Source organism: Podarcis bocagei (assembly GCF_964188305.1).
Source record: "Podarcis bocagei genome assembly, chromosome: 4".
Classification (NCBI taxonomy): Eukaryota; Metazoa; Chordata; class Lepidosauria; order Squamata; family Lacertidae; genus Podarcis; species Podarcis bocagei.
The window spans coordinates 34273367-34297663 of record NC_138128.1 but is presented as its reverse complement, the minus strand read 5'-3'; the positions used below and the strand labels follow the sequence as shown (position 1 = coordinate 34297663).

At 43.6% G+C, this 24297-nt stretch overlaps 1 protein-coding gene across 2 annotated transcripts in view; it reads right to left on the bottom strand.

Annotated features, from left to right (window-relative positions):
• Nucleotides 1-24297, bottom strand: part of SPSB4 (splA/ryanodine receptor domain and SOCS box containing 4) — a 182852-nt gene that overhangs the window by 62476 nt on the left and 96079 nt on the right. Inside the window, exon 1 of one of the 2 annotated variants that reach the window (XM_081192742.1) lies at nt 9778-10646. The exons of the other annotated variant lie outside the window; for it this stretch is intronic. The gene's annotated coding sequence lies outside the window, so the exon portion shown is untranslated. Of the gene's footprint in view, nt 1-9777; nt 10647-24297 lie in introns of those variants that run through there. 2 annotated transcript variants of the gene reach the window in all.

Here is a 24297-nt window from a genome sequence, read left to right as displayed (position 1 = left end):
AATATTTAAGCAAACAGAAAGCACAACAAATTAAACAGATGTAAGTTGTTCAATTTATCAGCAAATAAACCATGCCCATATTTACAAACTCCGCTCTTACTAGAACTTCCAGGAAATAAAAAAAGTGTAATTGTGATAAAGCACTTAGCCCTTCTATCATAATCAAGAGTATTTTGTCTCTAGTTATGTTATGTTTCTTGGAAAGAACAGTACAACTGGAGGACATCTGAGTACATGGAACATTATAGGAGGACATGAGATTTTCCTGAAGCCTACACAAAATGAGATTTTTGGTACACCAGAAGGGACCTGGAACATCCACAACTGTTTGGTGATAGGTCACTGCAGCTATCACATTTTACTTCTCTGATAGGACTTCCTCCTTCACCGCTTTTGCTAGAAGAAGAAAGATTTTAACCGTCAAGGCCTTTCCCATTATGTTGGACCTCGAGTGCAAAATTCAGGCATATTATGAGAACTCTGAAGGACATATACAACTGCAGAAGTTTTCAAAATACATGTCAGTGAAGCAGGACTGGATTTGTATTTGCATATAGTTTACTGAGTAGACACTATAGTAAATTTAACACCCACAATAATTATGTATTGACAAATACTTGGAAAGCACTAGTAAATGTAGACAGGGCCCAAACTTTGACAGCCTTAGCAGCTATCTATAATTTGTGGTCACCCAAATTTCACACACACATGCAAATTTATCCCAGGCTCCTGGTACACTGAAAAGAGATGGGGAGTCTGTGTCTCTTCCGATGTCGCTGGACATCATCCCCAGCAAATGTTCAGTGATAATGGGAGTTTCAGTCCAGCAACATCTGGAAGGCCACAAATCCTGCATCCCTGATGGAGGATGCTGTGGGAGTTTTGAGTTGGTCTTTCACTTCATATTAGGCTTTGAAAAAACCCAGAAGCAGTGAAGTTAGTTGCTATTCCTTCTAATGGTCTAAAGTCCAATGATGTGAGAAAGTGACTGTCTCACAAGTTCTCTATGGATTCCAGAAAAGCTAAGAGAGAGACAAAGTCTGTCTCTCTTGTTGGGCATGAAAGACCCAGTCCCTCCAACTCCTCTAACTGCAGGGGAAAGGTCCTTCACTTTGTACTAGCATCCAGGGCAGGTAACTGCTGAAAAGATTTGTTGCAAAATTTCTACCACAATGTTTCTTTATAAATTCAAAGCAACTTGAGAAAATGACCAACACAACAATCAGCATAATAATAATATACCAATACTAAACTACACTAGAATGTTGGTGAAAAGCCTAAAAGCACAGACATGAAGCTTAAAAGAGAGGGAACCAACCACAACTTTCTAGGGAGAGAGTAAAAGACATGTAAAAGACATTGTTGGTCCCCAGAATCTAGCTCAGTGAACAGATGTGGGGAGAATGGTATCACATTTTGCCTAAGGAATCTCACTGCAGGGTTAGTTCCCTGGAAAGACTCGTTGGTGGTCTTCTTGTGGTGAACTAAATTGAGACATGCATAGGATTGAGTGTACAAGACTACAATCTTAGGCTGAAATCCTACACACACTTACCTGAAAGTAAATCCCATTAAACTCAATAGAACTTACACCTGAGTAGACACACATAGAATTGCACTGGTGGTAGCAGAAACTACAGGCACAAATACAGATTTCTGTGAAGGTGCTTTCAGCCAAAGGTTCTTAAGGCCAATTTAAAACATAACTCAGCCCTGATGTAAACTACTAAAAGGGGAGGAAAATGTTTCCACAGAGCAGCAATCTGTGCAAAAGGAGTAACATTTATAATGAGCTTATCATATAAACCAGACCAACAATGGGGAGTCTATCTCACAGACACACCACCTAGCAGGACCTGGTATGCATTCACATTCCATATGATTCAGATAGATGATCCAATATACCTAATTACACTCATTATCTCCAGTCACCCCCTACATAAGCTTCCAACACATCAGCTCTGAGATAACTGCAGCCTTGTGGGAGTACCCTCTGAACTGGTCCTAGTCTGGAAGTTCCAAGTCAGCAGCCTGAGTGCAACTTTGAAGTGGATTGTAAAGAGATCTAGCCAGCAGCTCTCTCCTACAATTGGCTTAAGATAAGCACCACAGTACTCCTGAGTCTCTGAACCATCCTTTTCCACTAGTACTGGACTTGGTTCAGTTTGTTTTCCAATCCTCTCTGTGCTTCCCACTTGTATTCTCATCCCTTGTGTTTTGAGAACTTTATTCCATGCTTTGACAAAGGAGAGATGTGTACACTGAGGGTCATGATAGTCTGTTTGTTGGAGTTTTCTAAGGGGAGGAGGGTATTCCTGAAAAAGAGTGAAAGAGACAAAGAGAATGTATCTATTGTGTGGATGTGGTTTCAGTTAAAAATCATGTTTTGCAGTGCACTCTTTTGCACAGGAGGGACACAGGTGGCGCTGTAGGTTAAACCACGTCAAAGTGCAAGTAGCTAATGTGATAAGTGTAAGTACTGCTCTGGCGGGAAGGTAAACGGTGTTTCTGTGCACTGCTCTGGTTTGCCAGAAGAGGCTTTGTCATGTTGGCCACATGACCCAGAAGCTGTACGCCAGCTCCCTCGACCAATAAAGCGAGATGAGTGCCGCAACCCCAGAGTCGGCCATGACTGGACCTAATGGTCAGGGGTCCCCTTACTTTTACCTTACTTTTGCACAGGCATAGGCAAACTCGGCCCTCCAGATGTCTTGAGACTACAATTCCCATCATCCTTGACCACTGGTCCCATTATCTAGGGATGATGGGAGTTGTAGTCCCAAAACATCTAGAGCAGTGTTTCCCAAACGTTTTTGGGCAACGGCACACCTGTGTACTAAAAAAAAATCTCGCGGCACACCACCATTAAAGCCCCGCCCCGTGACGTCAGCGCGCAGCGTCACGCCGGGAGGGACGCACAAAAGTGAACGTTTTTTCCCTCGGCAGCTCCTCTCAGCTGCGCTCAATCCGCCTCGGAGCGCAGGAGCGATGCCTCTCTCTGGCTCTCCCTCCGCGCAGGCTGAGGGAGGGAGGGAGGGAGGGGCGCGTGTGACCCGTCTCTGCTGGGAGACCAAACCCAGCGAGACAGAGTCGCGCGGAGGCGCCCAGGCAGCGCTGCCGGCTGCGAGGAGGAGCGCCAGGCAGCAGCAGGAGGCGCGGCCTCTCCTCGCCGCCCCCGCCCCGCCTCTCGCCGCCCGACTCGCCCGCCTCCCTCCAGGCATCTCGCGGCACACCAGCCGGTGTCTCACGGCACACTCGTGTGCCGGGGAACACCGGTTGGGAAACACTGATCTAGAGGGCCAAGTTTGCCTATGCCTGCTTTTGCAGATGGAGTTGCAATGCTGGCTTTGTTCATACAGTGCTGACTAGCACTGTCCTTTCTACTTCTCCATTCACAGAGCTAGGGATCTTACCAATCTTTTGCACATTCAGGTAGGTAGCTGTGTTGGTCTACCTATCTGAAGAAGTGTGCATGCACACGAAAGCTTATACCCAGAACAAACCTAGTTGGTCTCGAAGGTGCTACTGGACAATTTTTAATTTATTTCAATCTTTTGCACAGTTCAGCTGCATCACCTTGCAGTGGCATAAAACACTGTCACCTCTCACCCAAGACACTCGGCTGCTATCCTATACAGGTTAGCCACTCCTTGACAGTGGATATTTCCAGGTTTTTAGTGATAAATAATGCTTTGAATGAATTCACAGCAGCATCAAACTGAAAACTAAATAACTCTGGGTGTCCCGTCTAAGCATACTGCAATTTAGACTTTGTAAAAATCCACAACAAAGAGATTGCTGTCAAACTGAACTGCAAAGTTGAAGGCTATATTATGCCTCTCATCTACTAAGAGATGCCTGTTCAACTGTGATAGGGATAGAATGGGAAAATACAGCAAAGAAAGAGCCAAGAGTTCTGTATTCCGAATTGAAATTGTAGTAAGTGTGTGACCTGCCACACACTAAATTGCCCTTGCCTCCTGATTGCCCGATGTACCCAGAATTCAATCCAGTGCCTCATTCTGAATGAAGCCCCTATTTGAACTGGTTATAAAAGAGGATTGCTGTAAATGCAGTGTCATTCTTTGGTTTCCTGCCAAGCAGTGTCCCAGAGTCTGTTCAGCTGGCAGACAATCCTCTTTGCACAATGTGTCATCTGAAGTCAGCTTTTACAATACTGGGGAAAACAACCTTCATATTGCTCTCCACTCTTATTGCTCCACTTAAAAAAAAGGAATTATGTGTTGTATATAATTCTGCTATCTATTTAAGATAAGCAAAGGAAAACTCTGCCTGGCAGGCTTCACTACTTACTACTATCAGCAACCCAGTACCTAAGTCAGGAATCTGTTTCTCTGAAGTTGCTAAAATAATGTTGGCACAAAACACTGATAACAAACAAACAAACAAACAAAAAACACAAACCCCTTTGGGTAAAAGTCTCTATCCCACTCTGCTCTTTCCCAGAGGAGGCTGTCTCCCCAGTCTCCAGAAATGAGAACTGCTTATACAGTGTGTCTCTGTCTTATCAGGATTAAGTCATAGTTTACAAACCCTCATCTAGCCTGTCAACAACCCCAGGCTAGATCCAGCACATCTACAGATTCTCCTGAGTCAGAAGGAATGGCTAGCTGAGTATCATTGGCTTTCACACTTCAAATCCTCATAAATGGAATCCTATGGGACCCTCAGCACAAAAGCTATGGGGTGAGTCCTTCAATGCTACTCTCTGCTAGGAATTCTCTATGTTGAAGCACCATAACACTGTGCCACAAATCCTTCAAATTACTTCAGGAGGGTGTCATGCCCCATGGTATCAAAAGCTGCCAAGAGGTCAAGGAGAATCAAAGGGCTAGTATTTTTTCTGTCCAATAAAGGTCATCAGAGAGGGCAACCAAAGCTGAAACTGGGCCAGAGGTCAGATTGAAATGGCTCAAGATAATTCACTTTATCCAGATGTGCCTGCAGTTACCTGGCCACCACGCTCTGGATTACTTTGTCCAGAAAAATAATCTACAAGGTGGAGGCTGTCCAATATCTCAAGGTCCATGGAGGGCCTCTTCAGAAGGGGTCATGGCATCACCTCTTTCAAAGCCTTTGACACAATCTTCTCCTACAAGGCATTAACAATTCCTTGGACCCAGCCAGATAATTCTTGGCTAGCTTGTACCCACCATGAGATATTGTCCTAAACTTTTAACTTACACTTAACATTCTTGAAAAAACATCAAATGTCTTTATGGTAAACTACCCTTCTAGTAACTGAAGGTGACCTTTCAGACCATCTTCCCTACCATCAACAGCCCACCAACAAACATTTTAAACAAGTATTAGTACAATGCCTTTCTTCAAGCAAACAGGCACCATGTCTCAGGGGGAAAGGACAGTGTGATCCTACTCAGTGTAATCTTATGCATGTCTACTCAGAAGTAAATCCCACTGCATTCAGTTAGAATTTCTCCCAGGTAATGCAGAAAAAGGGGAAACTTCTTTAAAAGGTAACCTAGCATGGCATGGTGCTAAGAACAATAAAACATAGAAGATCAGAGGGCAAGGGGCAGAATATATTGAATGTAAATTCAATGAAGGGGGGGAAAGGTGAATGAGAACACTAAAATGGGAGCAAAAACAAGTGGAACATGCTGAACTCTAAACTCTGCCCCCGCTCTACACTAATAGTATAGCAAAAGCTAAAAATGCACAGTTGTTGCATCAAAGAGGAAAATGAAACACAGAAGTTAGGACACACATCAAGATTTGAGGAAAACAGAGACTCCTGAAAGGACAAGCAGATGGCGATTGACTTCTGCAGGCACATAAGAGTAATTGAAAATGCAAGTCATAGACACAAAGAGGGTGGCAGACAACAAGCAAAGTATTGGCCACACATCCTTGGAGCAGATGGTTTGTGCTGGAATAATCCCATGCCAGCAAACAATGAGAAAAGCATGTGTGCCCAAGAAACAAGAGATGACAAGCGGTTGTCTGGACTGGTTAAGCCAGGACTGCAGGGCAGAGGGAGCAGTGGGGGAGAGACCTAGCTGGCAAATCCTGCTGCCAAGATGTATTCAAGAGGGCACCTTTAAAGTTAAATTCACAGGAGCCAAAGCTGGCATGAAGAATGTGCAAACTCAACATCTCAGCTGCTTTAAATGCCAATAAGCCATGTCATCTTCAGCTTCCAACCTGGAGTCCTCTAGGTATTTTTGACAACAACACCCATCAACTCCAGCTAGCATTTGCAGAGTACTAGGTTGGGGAAGGCTGATTCAGATAATCTAATTGCTTGCTATATACTGACATCCTTCATTTTTGCAGCCCTCATATTAAATACATTGCGGCCTTGTTCCTGTCCAATAATCATAATGAAATAAGGTTTGCTTCTTGATTACAAAATGAGGCCATAGATCCCCGTGGAACGGCAGCCACTGCTAATTCTATGCTCTGCTGGCCTAAGGCCTGGATTTGCAAGTTCCACAGTATCAGAGAATTCCAACTTAAGCCGATGCAACACCAGCTATACTCCCTCCTCACTTTAAACACATGAAAAGCATTTTATCCTCAGAAGTTGAGTGGAAGCTGGGGGATCTTACCATCATCATTCATAATGAAATGTACAGTACAGTTTAGGAGTTGTACTAAAGTGATGTGTCTGTCATGGATGAAGATTGCAAATAAGGAATGTCAGAAGAACAGCAAAATTAGCTAGTGGCAACTCTGTGGTGTTCACATGTTGACACTGAGCCCAGGTACATGTTGTCTCTAAACACAAGCATTTGTGTGAACAATACAGGTACATTCATTGAATATTACATGTGAATATGTACATGTAATATACATTCAGTTCAACTATCTGTGTAAACAGGTACACAGGCTGTACACTTGTTGAATGTAACATGCAAGCACGCCTACTTTTTCAAAGCGAAAAGAGAAAGAATAGTAACAATTACCAGTAATAGTTACCAACTGCAAACAGCTTATTAGGCAAGCTCAACAGTTTGCAAGTTTTTAGGTTTGTAAAGAAAAGACAAGTAAAATAAAGTTGCTAAATTAGATCACTCTTTAGGGCAGGCATGGCCAAACTCGGTCCTCCAGCTGTTTTGGGACTACAGTTCCCATCATCCCTGAGCACTAGTCCTGTTAACTAGGGATGATGGGAGCTGTAGTCCCAAAACAGCTGGAGGGCGAAGTTCGGCCATGCCTGCTTTAGGGCATAGCCCTCCAGATGTTCTGGACTACAACTCCCAACATTCCTGAGCATTAGCCCTCCTAGCTAGGGATGATGGGAGTTGAAGTACAACAACATCTAGGGTCATAGATTCCTCTCCCCCAACCTCTATGATATCAGAAAATTTTCCAGTGCAATCTGAAAGATTCCCAGTGCAAATGACCCTAATGTGCATGGGAACATTTCCAAACATTCCTGTTGGCAAAGAATCCCAATTCAGAAGTTTCTGGAAAACCTACATCACTGCCTATGAACATCAAAGATAAATCCCATATCAGCTTAGACAGGTGGTGAACCTATTGTGGCTGTCAATTGCAACGCTACAGGTCAGGGATGTAAGTGGGGTAAAAGTGCTTTAATATGCAGACAGGCCATGAATAGGAGAATTAACTCTTGCTCCTCCAAAGAATGACAAATCCAGCAGATGGAACACCAGCAAAAACAGGACACAAAGACTTTTCCTTTCAAAGGGAGTTAGACGCTGACCTACACAAAGTGGGACAAAACAGTATCTAGGGAAGAAAAGGAGACAGAAATAGTCGCCTGCTCTTGGAACATGGAAAATCCATTACACCAAGCTCATACTGCCCCTGTGCCACAAGAAGTCTGCAGAGTTAATAAGGAATGCCACAGACCAGCAGGATACAGTTTTCACTCAGCAAGCATTATGCTACAAGATGGTACATATTTCTTTTAAGGTAAACCAAAACCTGCATTTTAACACTTTCCTCTGAAGTCTAAGCTACTCGCCTCCTCATCCACCCAAATACCCATTATCTACACTGCAATTATCCAGAACCTGTGCCCTTTTGTATGTAATTTGGTATCCACTTACTTGTAAGATATTAAGGCTGCTGCTTATCTGGAAATTATGCATGCGCCCCAAGCAACGGAGATGTTCTGTAATTATCTTCAACTTTACATTGCTATGCAAACAATCTCACCAGGATTCGTGTAGGAGACCTATTATTATCCCAAGTAGCAAGAAACTATTAAATAATGAGATTCATTGGGAGCAATTGTCCAGGGAGTGCACAGGCAACCACTCCCGAGTCCATTGTTTCCCATAAACAGTTAATGCAGGGCTGTGGTTTTTCGTTTCACAGCTCCTAGTCCATCCACTGGGCTCCCTCCTCAGCGGTGTCTGAGAAAGTCAGAGTGCCTCACATGCATTAATAAATTAAGCCTCAGTGCTCTTGCGAGAGGAGGGGAGGAGTATTATTTTTCCCCTAAGTGCAAGTGGTGAAACTGAGCAAAGAGAGGTTGCCCTAGGTCAAACAACGAGACACTGGCAGGCACAAATGGAAGAATGGCTTCCATTCTTGCATTTTAAACCCCACAAGCCTATTTCTTATGAAAGCCATGACAATTACGTTGACCAGCAGCAATCTTCTCCCCCTCAGTGTATACTCACACAACTTCCTGCTGCCATTAGCAAAAAGTAAATAAACGAAATTGCATCACAAGCTACAGGCTGTCTGAGCTACGAAGATCTATTACCCCTCCACACACATACACACACAAAGATGAAAACAGTTGCAAGGCTGAAAAATAGTCCTTTGGGAGCAGCCAGTCTCTTCTCTCCGGATAAGTCATTTCACAATGCAGTGTTATCTCGTTATGAATGGATTCTGTCACCGAGGGCAGGCAAGCACTGTTTAAAGGGAGGGAGGAGGGAGCTTAGGCTGATTGGCGCTAAGGATTGCAGCTTGTAATCAAATAGGAGATTAAAACAGTTGCTCATCTGTGGACAAAGAACTTTTCAGGTGGGATATTTATCTCTCTCACACACAGCCCCCCACAAAAAAATTATTTGCTATCCTAAAGGTACAGGTACTAAAATCAGAATATTGTTCTGTTTCCCCACCACCACCACCCGCTTCCTTTTCCTAGAATGAATGAGATTTGGTGTCTGAGAAATTCAATAGGGGTCTTATGTGAAACCCCACACAATATAGCATGAGATGTGGGGCGTTCTGAATGGAATTTCAGCAATTCTGCAGAACATCTCTGGGAAAGGCATGAGCAGAAAAAAAGAGCAAGCTTAGCTTTGATTCGTGAGAGAAAAACTCCTGCCTCACTTTTGCTAAGGACAACTGCACAAATCTCGCTCAGGACTCTTTCACAATCGCTCGTTTGAGAAGTTGTTAACAAAACCTTCAGCGACTGCCAGTCACAAACCACTTGGCCAGGGACAATAAGGCGCTTATTTATCCGAAAAACCGTTTGCTTAGCTCGCTGCTACAAGACTGGACAGACCCACTGAAATCAATGGGCACGTTTAAATCCAATGATTTCAATGAGTTTACTCTTGAGCATGGCCAGCGTTGGCTATTATCACATACGCCAAAGCAAGGACTGGAAAAGTTCTGAACTGCTCCATTAGCCCTTCGCCCTGGGTCGCAAAAACGAGCCTTTTTTTTTTTTTTTTTTTTTTGCTCCAGCATCACCCCTTGTAACTAACTGGAGCTGAACAGAGCCGTGGCTATTTTGGAGTCTGGCTGTGCGTAAAGCAGCCTCGGGGAGCGGCCCCTCTTCCGAAAACTTACCTCCAAGGGACCAGAAAAGCATCTCTGGCTGGATCCCGGGTTATTACTTTTCTCTCTCTCTCTCGTCTTTTCGGATGCTCAAGACAAAATCCAGGAAAGCTGGTGGAGAGGAGAGGAGAGCGCGCGAGCCTCTAGGAAGGCAACAGACAACAACAGCACGAGATCTTCTTGGGACTTCCCGAGAGCATTTCCCTGAAAAGTGGCGGAGGCACCAGACGGATCCAGGCAGGTTAATATTCCGCGCACCACCCCCCTAAAAAGGGGGGGGGGAGAAGGCTGCGGAGACTTTGGAGAGAAGTTGGAGGCGACTCGCGCCAAGGCCCCGCTTCCCGCGCTCCACGCGCCCGCCGGAGACGACAGAGGCGCAGACAGGAAACTCCCCGCTGGAAACTCTTCCCCAGAAGGAAGAGTGGCCTGGGAGCGAGCCGGTCCTGGTGCTTCTCCGGCCCGCGCGCCCGCCTCGCGGCTGCTGCTTCAAAGGCTGCCGTCGCTTTTGTGCCTCCGCTTTCTCCTCTGCCCTCCTCCTCCTCCTCCCCCCTCCTTCATGACACAGACAGCCCAGATGGGAAGAGCCTGCCGCTGAAGCCAGGCCGGTGCCCCATCCTGAAAGCTGATCCTGCTGATCTCATCACCGAAGGCTACTAATCCAATGGCCAGGGAATTAAGAACAGATGGTGACGCCCATTCTCTCTCTCTCCTCTCTCTTTTTTTCTAACCTCCCCCCACCCCACCGCAAAAAAACACGACCATTTAGCCTACAGGCAGAGAAGCAAGCAAGCGCGTACACACGCGCGCGCGCGCCCCAGACACCCGAGTCCACACCAACAGGCTGCAAAAGGGCAGCGGATCTCCTCGCCAACGGTGGCACAGGCTGCGTTTCCTGCCTGCGCGCCACACCAGAGTTCCCTGGCCGGCGTTTTACACCAGGCGGGGAAGCTGCATTATTTAACCCCTTGTGCATAATCGGTGCGAATCAACCTCTGGAAAGGTGGGGGGTGGGGTGGTTTTTGCAATTTTAGGCGCATGGGAGAGTTCTTACAAGGGTGTGGCTTGTCTATTATGTCACTAGCCATTCAAGGTTTTTTTGTTTTAGAACATCCAGTTTTGTTTTGTCTTCTGAATGGGGTGTTTAGCAGAGTTATTTATTCTCTGGCTTTAGGGGACACTGAGGTGTGGTGAAGAAGGAGCAGATGCATGTATTACCTAGCTGGGTACTACTACGCACCCTTTTGACATTTGCCGCTCTGTCTTGGGCTGGCTTGAGCTGACCGAGAGTACTCCTTTTTTCTCTGTGCTTTATGAAAAAGCATAGATGCTATTTTTCACTCTTGCCGGACATAATGGGAGCTCAACAAGTGGAACAGCTGTTCTTTCTTAATTTGCATTAATTTAATTGTGTCCGTCCATTCAGTTTTTAAGTTTCAGGGGTTCAAAACACCTCTTTTCATGAGATTGCTTCCCTTGCAAATAGATATTACGATTTATCAGCAGTGATATAGTATTCCCTCCCCCTAAAAAATGTGATTTTATTTTCATTTGTCTTTCACCACCACCTTTTTCCAGGGCGGACCTGTTTTGTTGACACAAAAGATTTAACAGATCCAGTGTTCAGTTGGGAGGAGTTCAAGTGTGATTTAAACATGCATGAAATAAAATATTTTGAAAAGGATTTTGATTTTTAATTATAGGGTGGATTATTCCTCCTGCTTCGAAGCCATTTGGATTATTATTATTAATAGTAATATTTTATTATTTATACCCTGGCCATCTGACTGGGTTTCCCCAAGCACTCTGGGCTGCTTCCAGGAAAATATAAAAACAATAAAACATCAAGCATTAAAAACTAGCCATTACAAGGCTGCCTTCAGGTATCTTCTAAAAGTTGTGCTGTTCTTTACTCTGAAGAGTCTCTTAAATCCAGTCTATCTTTAAGGCAGTTTTGTTTGAAATAGCAGTGCTATTTCTTAATTTATTTACTATTTGTATGTATTAGCTATGTCATAATATACATTTTCTAGGCAAGGGTGTTTCTACTATAGCAATTGTGTGGAGCAGCTAATCGAAAAGAGGACTCATACCCTTGCAATATTGTCATGCTCAATGCTCTCATAGGCTTCCATAAATCAATAGGTACTCTGCTAAAGTTCAGTGTTCATTTACTTCAGTCATCTCCATTTCAGATCAACTGTTAAACCTAAAATACCATGTGTTGTTTCCAGTGCTGTGCAAGAGGTGTCCTCCTTGCACAATAGGATTTCCACTTCTTCTCCTCTTCCCATGCAAATATGCTCCAGAGGGCTTCCAAATGCTGGGGGTGCACAGGAGGACAGCAGAGGTGGAAGAAGTCTTGTTACAGAAATGGAAGTCTAACCCTAACCCCATACAATCAAGACAAATGAGTTACCGGTATTTATTCACTCTACCTTTAGCCCACCTTTCTTTTACTCAACTCAGTGCAATGTTCATACATTTCCCGGGCATTCTCCCATCCAGGCATAGACCAGAACCTGATTAACCTAAACAAGATTGCTGCATCACGTGCCTTTGGATTATAACCCTGACACAATTGACTACATGGCCAATATAATATATAGTGTCTGGATGATTTCATTGCGGCCACTGGAATTTGGCTAGAGCAGCTTTTCTTGTGTATAGCATGTTATATATTGAAATAAGTACTGTAAGATTTCCTGCATTGCAATGAGTTGGACTATCCGTGTTTCCCAATCTGGAGTCTCCAGCTGTTTTTGGACTACAGCACCCATCATTCCTAGCCACTGGTCTTGCTAGCTAGGGATGATGGGAGTTGTAGTCCAAAAACAGCTGGTGACCCAAAGTTGAGAAACACTGGACTAGATGACCCTTGGGGTCCCTTCCAATTCTACGATTCTGTGATTCTATGAATCAGTATGGCTAACTTAACCCAGCAACACCCCACCCCCTGCTCACACACAATCAAAACACACTGCAACCAACTACGCCTTGGACCCTCTGCTCTCTTGCACCAACAAAAACAAGATGCCTATCCATGTGATGTTGAAAAAAAAGCTCCACTCATGTACTATGTAAAGAATGAAAGTTTAGTGTCTCCCTCGACTCCCCCCATTCCCCATTTCTCTTTCCTCCTCAACCCCACATTGCCTATAACAAAAATGTCTCAACCTGACTGCAACTGACCTGTGCGAAGGATTCTACGATTTGAAAACAAGAGGCACTGAATGTGCTCTGGTTACTTATGGAAAAACTTTTTATGAAAACCTACTTTTCAAAGTCAGTATTGTTCTTATTTATTGATGAACAGAGAGAAAAGTATACATTCCCTTCAGTGTTACAGACTAGTACAGGGGTCTGCAACCTTTAAGACAAAAAGTGCCACTTGGACCTGTTTCCGAAGAAAAAACAACAACTGGGAGCCGCAAAACCATTGCGACATTTAAAACAAATATATCTCCGGAGCCACAATCTGACAGCGGGCGGGAAGGTGACGTCGGGACGGTGCGTGACTAACGCACGCACCGCCCCCATGCGACGTCACAGCCAGTACAGCGCCCGCCACAGTGGGGAGTGTGCGCCTCCTCCCCTCGCTAGTATCCGCCCCAGAGCCGCAGCAAAGATGTAAAAGAGCCACATGCGGCTCCGGAGCCGCGGGTTGCAGACCCCTGGACTAGTACATCAGAAACCTATATAGTTGTACCTTGGAAGTCGAACGGAATCCGTTTTGGAAGTCCGTTCGACTTTCAGAATGTTCGGAAACCAAAGTGTGGCTTCCGATTGGCTGCAGGAAGCTCCTGCAGCCAACCGGAAGCTACAGAAGCCCTGCTGGACATTTGGATTCCAAATAACGTTCGCAAACCAGAACAATCACTTCCGGGTTTGCAGCATTCAGGAGCCAAAACATCCAAGTACCAAGGCGTCCAGGATCCAAGATACGATGGCATTTTGTTTCTGAATAACAGGTGCTGGGACTACTCGCAAGTGGGGAGAGTGCTATTGGGTTCAAGTCCTGATTGTTAGCTTCCCATAGGAATCTGCTTCGTTGGCCATGTGAGAACAGGATGCTGGACAAGATGGGCCATTGGCCAGACCCAACAGGGCCCTTCTTATGCTCTATTGATGTGCCAATGAAAAATAAGTGTTGTTGTTTAGTTGTTTAATCATGTCTGACCCCATGGACCAGAGCACGCCAGGCACTCCTGTCTTCCACTGCCTCCTGCAGTTTGGTCAAGCTCATGCTGGTAGCTTCTAGAACACTGTCCAACCATCTCGTCCTCTGTCGTCCCCTTCTCCTTGTGCCCTCAATCTTTCCCAACATCAGGGTCTTTTCCAGGGAGTCTTCTCTTCTCATGAGGTGGCCAAAGTATTGGAGCCTCAGCTTCAGGATCTGTCCTTCCAGAGAGTACTCAGGGCTGATTTCCTTCAGAATGGATATGTTTGATCTTCTTGCAGTCCATGGGACTCTCAAAAATAAGTGAACTGCTAGTAAAAGTTACAATATTTTTTTTCCTTTAAAAAATGAGCCCTAATGAAACACTGTTTAACTTCTATGTTGTAACATAATGTGGTAAATAGAAAGCTTTCATGCAGGCCTCCACCCAGCATATTATCATCTGCCGAAAAGAGGACATACTTTTGTCGAGGTTTATCCCCAGCATGTTAAAAATAGCAACTGTCTGTGCTACAACCATTATTTCATTACTGAAGATGGTATATGCTTCACTTAAAGTGGAAAGCTGCTATGACAGCGTATATAAAATCCAAACACTTCCTCTGGCAACTTACATAACTCTCCTTAAAAGAGGATCAGCGATACTCTCAGTAGCATTATCCATTTTCAGAACCTGACCTTCCTCACACAGAAACACTGCCAAAGCAACTGATTTTGAAAGAGATGTGGTATATGTGTGTAAAGGGAAGAAAGAAGTGTGTGTGTCTTTCTTTCTGTGTGTTGCTAAGGGATTTTTGTGAGAGTATATGTTCAAAAGGGGAAAAATCACTGGCAGGACAAGTAGGCAAAAGAAGCATAATCGACACTGCACTGCCACTGCCCAAGATTGTCCTCAGAGGCTCTGTTCTTGGGCAGACCACTAACGTTCGTCAAGTAGGTAGATAGTAGAAATAGGGACTTTTCAGTGTTGGCTCTATACTTGTGGAGTTCCTGCCCAAGAATTTAACTTGCCCCCCCCCCCCCGGTGGCTTTTAAATGGTCCCTAAAGGCTTTTTCATTCCAGCAAGCTTTTTATTGATTCTAAAAACCTCAAGGGAGATTGCACCATGAAATCACAGAATTACAGTTCATCCAAATGCCCAGTGCTATCACTTGTGGCTTGGTTTTGATCACAATACATGTATAAATTAGTTTACAAATGCCAAGGTATCTGTTATTGTCAACAACTGTTTCAGGAATGGCTGCTGTTAATAATGTAAATTACCTTACTGCATTGCATTTCCCTCTGATCTCGTTGTTCATAACTCCCTCCATCCACTGTATATATATAGTTACATAGTCAGGATAACACTTCATACACCTGATGAAGGGAAATGTAGTCCACAAAAGTTCATTGCACCCACATCAGGTCTTCTCTAGGGGAACAGCCAGCTCCTTTAGAGCTCCAAAAAGCACAACTTTATCCTTTTCTTATTTTGATGTAGTCTACTGCTGCTGCTTCCTTTAATTTATTTTTTGCACAGACTTTTGGCTTGTCCTCACCATCAGAATAAGCATGAATCATCACCTATCAGAGTTTGGGTCATCTTAGCTCCCATTGAGATGGATATCCAGAACAATATGGGTTATCAACACTACTTTGTCAAGCCTCAAGAGGTATTGCCTCAGGGAAACTGACACTGATAGCTCTGCTCACAGAATTCTGATAGGAAATGCATACCAATATGGACATTCATGCAAGATACATTCACAGGAGAGCCAGGATTGGCTGACCCGCTCCTGCCAAGTGGATACGTGGTAGCAAACTTGGTTTTATTGCTGTGTAATGCATGGAACAGGCCACAGAAACATGAGTACACAAACTTCCCATATGCACTTAACACACATGGATGCACCTAAAAACATTGTGTGTACATGAGCATGAGTGTGTGCATACCCTTTAGGAAAAGCCAGTTCTCCATTTGTGTTCCTGAAACTATATTTCTCCCATATATCACAGTGATCCTGGGAAACGTGATTTACCCTACACAGAGCTACAATTCCTAGCACCCTTAAACTACAGTTCCCAGGATCCTTTGGGGGGAGTCATGTGCTTTAATCATAGGGCATGAATATGGCCTAAGTGAAGGCAGCTTCAGATTTTTGTCTTAGTCTTTTGAAGAAACTGAGAAAAGAATGGTAGGTAATCTCTTGCTTTTATGGTTCATTGCTTCTCTGAATACATTGCAAATATAGGTATCATAAAAGCAGTACAGGCCATGATAACTTAATTAATGTCGGCCAGATTCATTCTCGTTTTCTAGGAAGAGCTGTCTTGCTTTCAGGTCTGTAGCCAAGTTCATAATGTGTAATCTTTCGAGAAACGATTTGTGATTATTATTTTTAAAAAATCCAGTTGCCTTATAAACAGTGCTTGTCATTGTGTGAAAAATCAGACTATGATATCAACAGGCCTGCAAGCCTTGGCACATAATAAACTCTTTTGAGCCCCAGCAATGAAGCAAGCACAAACCAAATATTTGTTTTCCTGACTGTTTACAGGAAACATTCCAAAGTAAAATAAAAATGCCTTCACGTTTTACGTTCTGCTCATGCCTCACTCATCAAAGTTGCAGTCCTTAAGGTTATGTCAGGTTCAGCTAACGTAATTTGATTTCTCTGTGGATCAAGGATGCTAATATAAAACTATTTCTCCATGTAAAGTGGGGAAAGCATTTTTGCAACTCCTGTTTCATCCATTCTGTACACAGCTTAGCAGAAAAGATGGGCTCCCTTTCCTCCAACACACTGGAAGCATAATATCACTGAGTTCAGGCAAATGTAGAGCTCCCAGAAAAGTAGATTGAATCAGTATTGAATGGATCCATACATTCTGTATTTTTTTTTCTTTAAAAAAAAAAAAAACTATTCAAAAGAGTGGCTCAAGAGTCCAAAAAGTGATGGAATGTACTCTGCAAAACCTTGAAGTGCAGTCCAGAATGAGCCTATGCACAACACCACGGTAAACTGAGAGGCCTGTGAAGGCACCTGTAGCAGAGATAAAAAGTATGTGGCCCTCCAGATGTTGTTGGATTCCCAAATTCCATCACCTTCAGCCAGCATGATCAATGGTTTGCCATTCCTAACCAAGGACATGCACACACACAAACAACAGGATTGCAGTGAAGAGGAGAGAGTACCGAGGGGCAGCCTGGCAGGTTTTAAGCAGAGGTTGGGTGGCCATCTGTCATAGATGCTTTAGTTGAGATTCCTGCATTGCAGGGGGTTGGACTAGATGACCCTGGGGTCCCTTCCAACTTTATGGTTCTATGATTCCCTCACACTGATGGAATCTGTGGAGAAATGGCAGTGGTTGTGTCCTTATAAATATCTGTTGTTTTCTTCCATGACCAGTAGGATTGTGAAAACCCTTGCCCAAAAGATGCTTGAATCTTTAAGAATTGTACTGCAGAAGGAATTGAGTTATTTACAGTGGTACTTTGGGTTAAGTACTTAATTCGTTCCGGAGGTCCGTACTTAACCTGAAACTGTTCTTCACCTGAAGGACCACTTTAGCTAATGGGGCCTCCTGCTGCTGCCACGCCGCCGGAGCCCGATTTCTGTTCTCATCCTAAAGCAAAGTTCTTAACCTGAAGCACTATTTCTGGGTTAGCAGACCCTGTAACCTGAAGCGTATGTAACCTGAAGCGTATGTAACCCGAGGTACCACTGTATTCAGAAGTACCAAGATAAAATAGTTCCCTCAAATCCCACAGCTAACATGTTCTCAGTCCTACATGGAGAATGTCACTGACCAGGAGACTTAGTACCACTCTGCAACCATATAGTGGTAAAAGCAGACTAAGGTGCTCTGGGTTAAGTTAGTCAGGATTTGCAAGACCCATTTCCTAAGATCTGAATCAGTGTCACTCCCAAGAAAATTGGCTGGGTGTCAATTTCACTCATGATATCTGATCCAGAAACATGGGGAGCTAATCAGCCATGTGCATTTGGATAGCAGAACTCATATTAAAAGACTTCCACCCAAGCTTCCAGATTCAGTAGACATTTTTCCACTATGCTGGGTCATGAAAAAGTGAACTCTTTAATTAGCATATTGAATAAGCCACAGTTCACATCACTTCACTAAAATTTTATTTCCTTCATTAAGCACCGTCTCCTGTGCTACATAAACAGAAACACAAATGCCTGCAACAATTCATCATTATATCCCCCCAGCCACTCACAGCTCTGTATAGCACCTAACTATGAGCAAGTTAAAAAAACCGACTGCATTCTCCCTTGCTTACTCATATTTCTTACGCTTCCTGCAAGGAGCTCAGAACAGCTTATGCATCACTTTGTTTTATTTATTTATTTGCTTGAGAAGATTATCGGCTGCTGTTTAGTACAAAACTCCCAAGACAGTGTACAATTTAAAATAACAAATACAAGAAAGCACAATAAAAAAAGAAAGCAATGTGAAATCTTAGAAGCAGCCTCCATAAAGCCTGTGAACTCAGTAAAATCAGAAAAAGCCAGAAACCAAGAATGGAACCCTGCGAAGGAAGATCCAACACATTGAAATACCTGAGCAAAAAAGAATCTCCTGTCACAGGCTGAGAGCTTCTAGGAACCACCAGTGAGAGTTGAGTATTGGGCGGGGACCAAAGGTGGGCAAACTACCCCAGATGGACATGATGTGTCCCTCACCAGAGGTAGTAAGGTAAAGGTAAAGGACCAGTCAAAGGCGACTATGGAGTTGCAGCGCTCATCTCACTTTCAGGCCGAGGGAGCTGGCGTTTGTCCACAGACAGCTTTCCGGTTCATGTGGTCTGCCTGACTAAACCGCTTCTGGTGCAATGGGACACCATGACAGAAGCCAGAGTGCATGGAAATGCTGTTTACTTTCCCACCAGAGTGGTACCTATTTATCTACTTGCACTGATGTGCTTTCAAACTGCTTGGTTGGCAGGACCTGGGGCAGAGCAACGGGAGCTCACCCTGTCCTGGGGATTTGAACCGCCGACCTTCTGATCAGCAAGCCTAAGAGGCTCAGTGGTTTAGACTACAGCACCACCCGTGTCCCTACCAGAGGTAGTAACCCTCCCCTAATACCCCAGAAACCTGAACAGTCTTATATAACAGACTGAAAATGATAGTGGTCCAATTGTACTTCATGGGGCAAGATGTTCCATAATCAAGGTGTAGCCATGACAGGGCCTCCTTCTTGTCCCACTCAAACAAGCTTCTTTGGAAGGGGGCAGGATGATATGGAAAGAGACAGTCCCTAAGTATTCTGTAGCTAAGCCATTTAGGGATTCAAGAGTAAGAACCAGCTTTAGTTCCATGGACGTTTTCATTGTAGCAGAGGCATATTACTGGAGTCAGGTTACATATTTCAGCTGCTTCATCTTAAAACATTCAGTTAGTATTTTGCCATATATATATTGTGTGTGCCTGTGCGTGCGCACACACACATTGCAAGACTCTGCAAATAATCCCCCTGAGGGCTTTGTTCAGTGTGGCCCAGATCCAAGATTACTCAGCTTCCCACAAGCCCGTCCACTGACCTTGGTTTATTTATTTAATTATCTTCCTGCCAAAATATCATGCAAACAAAAGTGCTGCTATATCTGAGTTTGATTAATATGGTTTGATTCCCGCCCCCCCATAATTATCATGATGTATACTGAGATAGAGTCAAAAATTAAGAGAACAAAGTTTTATGATTAGCAAATCAATCTTCTCTGGCACTGTTTTTGCTCGCCTAAACCAAATGATACACAAAGACTGTCAGCGACCATGATAGCTAATTTAAAATATCAGGGAATACATTTACATAAATAGTCTTGAAGATTGATTCCTGCAAATGTACTGCCAGTAAAATAAACAATCAAAATACAATATATCTGGAATAGCAAATAAGACCTACGGAGTTATTTTATTTCAACCTATCCTACTGAATTGTATTTCCTGAACCACAGATTATTACATTATTACAAGTTTTTTTGTGTGTGTATGTGAGAGGGAGAGAGAGCGCTTACTTCCAACAAAAGGCTTTCAATTATGCTTAATAATCTCCTTGAGTCTTTAGTCTAAATTAGTTGCTTTACTGAGTTTTGCACAAATATGGATGTTTTGGCCAATGTGCCCACTTGCTTTTTAAAACTTGAAAGTGCCCATTTAGTTTTAAAGCCTGGAAAACACTGTATCACCTATTACTCAATTTGAATATACAAGGGCTGTGTGGCTGCTGAAAACCATCTGGGGGCTAAGAACACAAAAGGCGGCTAGTAAGGGTGCAAATACAAAGGATCCTTGGGGATATGGACGTGTGCACCACACAAAGGCTGCCCACTATCTTTTGTCCTGTGTGGTATTCCGCCCCCCTAGCAAAAGAGGGTGGGGGAGAACACAGGATCATCTAACAGAGAGCTGAACATCAGGAAGTCCTCCTCAGATGGCAGCCATCAGTTTTAGCTGGGACAGATGGTGAACAAAGGTGAAACACACACAATACACACGGGCCAACTAAGCAAGCCTTTCTACCCTTGATTTAAGCATTTGTTTCTGAAGATTTGACAAGTAAAATGTAGCTTTTGCAGAGACAGAATTGGCAAGCAAAGTTGCCAGTACTTTACAGGACTGCAATCACTTTCATATAGCTGCTCCTCTGCCATTAAAGCAGGCATTCCAAAAGTTTTGACGCAGACCCTCCAAGTGTCCCTATTTCTCATTTGATCCCAGAATGTCCCACTTTTCCTTACAATGTCCCTATTTTCATTGGAGAAATGTTGAAGGGTGTGGAGTTATCCACACACACCCCAAGCTGTCTGAAGGCAATCCTGTATAGGGAAGGTGGTTTTTTTAATGTTCAATATGTTTTTATATATGTTGGAGTCTGCCCAGAGTGGTTGGGGAAACCTAGTAAGATGTGTGGGGTATAAATAGTAAAATTATCATTATGGAATGGGACGTCCCTATTTTCATCAGAGAAATGTTGGAGGGTATGTTGAAGTGGGTGGGACCCTCCTGTAAATGGAGGCTATGCACTATTAAATTAGACAGCTGGGGCTGATGGGAGTTGTGGTCCAAAATATCTGGAGGGCATCAGGCTGGGAAAGGCTGCTCTAGAGGCATCGTAGTATCTTCTTTACAGAATAGAACTATAACAAACCAAAGTGTCTGGGGGGATTTCCAAAAGGTGGCGCTTTGTCCTGGATCTTAGGCAAGTCGATCCAAAAATCATGTTTTCTGTAAAAAAACAACAACAACCCAACAACAACAACTATTTTTTGCTTTTTGAATATGCCAATCCTACTGTTTGTAAATCTTTGAAGTGATTTATCCATCTTGAAACTCGAGGCAAATGATCAGGATGTTTTATTGGCACCCAAAAGCTAAAGCTCAGAACTACTCAAGGAACGTTCCCTGTGCCCCGGAATTTCCTTTCTCCTGTATTTCTGAATGCTAGAACATGTTATCTGCTCCCATTGTTTGGCTTTCCTTTCATCAAAGTTTCTTAGTGATCAACTGGAATTTTCTACTATCAAACATTTGAATTTATTTTGAAGGATGAGGCAATTCAAGTAAAAAAACCCAAACAAACCCATAAAGGACCTTTCATAGAAATTTGTGACGGGACTGTTTTGACCCTCTTCTGAGTTGTGTTTTGTTTGGTGGGGGTGTTCAGTGGGAACAGAGAGTTTTGCTGTCTTCTCGCTGAAATTTATCTGCTTATCTGATAACAACATGATTCTGGAAATGGAATTTGGCAGAGGAAATATGGACAGTGGACTGATTTATCATTCAGAGCACTAAAACAATAAATAATCTATATTTTGAAAGTGTTTTTTTAATCCCTAAATCATTCATGATCACAACAACCCTGTAATATCTCCCTTGACATATGGGACTTATTTTGCACGTACCCCAGATTTGAACACATTTACTGGAAATTCAGTCATACTGACATTTAATGGAATCTGCTTCTAAGCCACTTAAGCACCAGAGCTTGAAAGCATATAGCTCAAAGTTATCCAGTAAGTCTATAGCTAACTTACAGTTTTCTTTCAGTTTAATTACATTGACTATGTGTGCAGACAGACAAATAAATACACTCAGATTTTATTCAAACATTTGGAAAGAGTGCATGGTAAGTCCTTATGGGACTGTGCAATCTCAGCATGCCTGTGGGGTCAAAGTTTAATGTCACTCCCATGTCAAAATCCCCTTAAAAACTGGAAAGCCAGTGTATCATTACAGCGGTATTTTTCAGAAGATGGCCCTGTTTGAAGGTTACTGTGTTCCTTTTCCTTTTTGCCAATGTACATCTAACTTCTGCTCGTGAGTTGAAAAGACAAATTCGTGGTGTTGCCCAAACCTGTAATTACTCAGTTTGGAATAGGGGTTTGGCACAGAAATAGCATAGATCTGTGTTCCAAACCAGTTGCCATACTCTGGTTATTGCTCTTGAGCATGGATTGTAAGCTGAGCTATGTAAAAAGTTCTCTCCACACTAATCTCCTTTCTCAGTGCTGCAACAGCTGTTGTAGTGGTGTTTCCATCCTGGCAGGGCGTGGAAATAGCTCAGTTTTCTCAGCCCAATTCTGAATCGAGATTCACCCATCATCATCACTAATTTCAAAAGCTCAAAACATAACACAATGAGGGATCCCCTCCCCCTCCTACCTCTCATGCTACCTCAAGTTTGGGCATTCTGAGGCAGAAAGCTGTGATTAAAAAATAGTTATATATAAATAGACTGCTGCACTACCATTGCTACCTTTGGTAAACCTTCAAACCTTTTGAGCCCTGCCCTCTCCAGTTGTCCTTTAAATGCCCCCTATCCCAGCCCCAAGCCAAAAGTTACGCAATGACAACGATGGGCTCAGAGCCACAAAAGTGATGTGTGCCTTTGGACATACATATGCTCAGATTCAGAGACTTTTGGGGGTGGGTAATGGAGTCTATTGTCTGATTCCATCCACTGTAGAAGGAAGCTGGTGTATGAATATACATTGGCTCTTTATGGATTAGCCCATCTGCCTTCTGAAATGAGAAAAGAGGTAGCACAGCCATAGCAGCTGCTTACAGGGCAAAGGAGACTGAAGAGGGCAAGACTGCCCCCCCCAACAGTGAGACCAGATGAGGATCATATAGCCTGTCTATATTATCTCCACTAGGGAATATTTTTTTTAAACAAGATTCTTTTGTTGTTGTTGTTGTGGCTGTTGTTGTTGTTGCTGCTGTGTATGATACTTTTGTTTTGTAAGCCACCTAGAGGATTTCATTGATGAGCAGTGGTGTAAATCTAAACCTCCCTCCTCCTGTGGTCAGCACATTGAGAAGCAGAAAGAACTACCGGTATGTGCATCTTCTTCTTTGGTGATCACTCATAGCCAAGTAAGATTGTCTTCCATAAACACGGTTTTAGCAGTGGGTCTGTAAGTGACTGTGGAGGCCAGTTCTGGATCCACACATCCTTCCACAGTGGGGACATAGGTTTTGGGATGGGAGTTGATCATGGTGAGGGTTTGCCAAGCATGCCTTCCTCCTAGCACGTTTCTCCCTTTCATCCTGAGTTCGAGCTTCTTCAAAGTCCATGACATCTTTGGTAAAGGCTGTTCTCCAGTTGGAGCGTTGGCAGGCCAGTGTTTCCCAGTTGTCGGTGTTTATACTGCATTTTTTTAGATTTGCCTTGAGAGAGTCTTTAATCTGGTTTTGTTGCCCACCAGCATTACGCTTTCCATTTTTAAGTTCGGAATAGCGTACAGTGGTACCTCGCAAGACGAATGCCTCGCAAGACAAAAAACTCGCTAGACGAAAGGTTTTTTCGTCCGCGATTTGCCTCGCAAGACGAATTTCCCTATGGGCTTGCTTCGCAAGACGAAAACGTCTTGCGACTTTGTTAAGCCGTTTAAACCGTGCTTCGCAAGACGGAAAATTCGCTAGACGGCAAAAATTGCGGAACGAATTAATTTCGTCTTGTGGGGCACCACTGTAGTTGCTTTGGAAGTCAATAATCAGGCATCTGCACATGACCAACGATGTTGAAGAATGTGCATACTGGGATGGTGGCATAGATGTGGCCAACAGGAAGGCGATGATGCGGGGGCAGGGGGCATACAGACTGGGTGCTGTGCAAATCTCATCTCTGGATCAGATTTTGGGGCATGCAAGAGAAGAAGAGGAAGGAGAAGCCCCATTTCTCATGGACACCCATGTCTGCTGTGTTGAATCGTCCCCTGAGCCATGGTACTTAATGGATATTGTGGCTTTGTTTTGAAAAGCAGGTCTGTGCTGCATGTAGGACTACATTTGTACATTATTTTGAAGTTGCAGCAAGTGCAAAATGCAGCTGCTAAAATGCT